Source organism: Scyliorhinus torazame, chromosome 26 (assembly GCF_047496885.1).
Source record: "Scyliorhinus torazame isolate Kashiwa2021f chromosome 26, sScyTor2.1, whole genome shotgun sequence".
In the NCBI taxonomy this organism is placed as follows: Eukaryota; Metazoa; Chordata; class Chondrichthyes; order Carcharhiniformes; family Scyliorhinidae; genus Scyliorhinus; species Scyliorhinus torazame.
This window is the reverse complement of record NC_092732.1, coordinates 5,751,370-5,752,466: the sequence shown is the minus strand read 5'-3', so window position 1 is coordinate 5,752,466 and position 1,097 is coordinate 5,751,370. Positions and strand designations below refer to the sequence as shown.

The window sequence follows — 1,097 nt, the reverse complement described above, 5'->3', positions numbered from 1 at the left end:
GTTTATATAGACTGTTTACTGTAGGGCACTTTTTACAGAGACTATTTACTGTGGGTAAATATTTACATAGACTGTTCAGCGTAGGGCACAGCTTATATAGACTGTTTACTGCAGGACAATGTTTACGTAGACGGTTTACTGTACGTGACTGTTTTTATAGACTATTTACTGTAGGGCACTGTTTATAAAGACTTTACCGTAGGTACTGCTTATATAGACTGTTTACCGCAGGACACAGTTTACAGAGACTGTTTTCTGCACGGCACTGTTTACATATACTGTTTGCAGCAGGGCACTGTTTTTATAGGCTGTTTACTGTAAGTACTGTTTACATAGACTCGGTTTACTGTATGTAGGGCACTCTTCACATCGACGCTGTTTAATGTAGTGTACTGTTTATATACTGCTTACTGTAGGGTACTGTTTACATAGACTGTTACTGTGGGAAACTGTTTAAATAGACTGTTTAATGTAGGGCACTCTTTACTGAGTGTTTTCTGAAGTACAATGTTTACATAGACTGTTTACTGTCGGACACTGTTTTCATACACTGTTCACTGCAGAGCACAGTTTATATAGACTGTTTACTGTCGGGCACTTTTTATAGAGACAGTGGCTGTGATGGCCGAGTGGTTAAGGCGTTGGACTCGAAATACAATGGGGTTTGCCCGCGCAGGTTCGAACGCTGCTCGCAGCGGAGGGGCAGATAGCCTTTCGGGGCTGGTTTAGCGCCGGGCTAAATCGCTGGCTTTGCAAGCAGACCAAGGAAGGCCAGCAGCACGGTGCAATTCCCGTACCATCCTCCTCAAACAGGCGCCAGAACGGGGCGACTAGGAGCTTTTCACAGTAACTTCATTTGAAGCCTACTTGTGACAACAAGCGTTTTCAAACAAAGAACAAAGGACAAAGAAATCTACAGCACAGGAACAGGCCCTTCGGCCCTCCAAGCCCGTGCCGACCATGCTGCCCGTCTAAATTACAATCTTCTACACTTACTGGGTCCGTATCCTTCTATTCCCATCCTATTCATATATTTGTCAAGATGCCCCTTAAATGTCCCTATCGTCCCTGCTTCCACTACCTCCTCCGAGTTCCAG

General features: G+C 44.6%; 1 non-coding gene across 1 annotated transcript; it reads left to right on the top strand.

Annotated features, from left to right (window-relative positions):
- The first annotated feature begins 615 nt into the window (after positions 1–615).
- Positions 616–697, top strand: trnas-cga (transfer RNA serine (anticodon CGA)). The gene has a single exon. It is a non-coding gene; the product is annotated as a tRNA-Ser (tRNA).
- Positions 698–1,097: the final 400 nt, after the last annotated feature.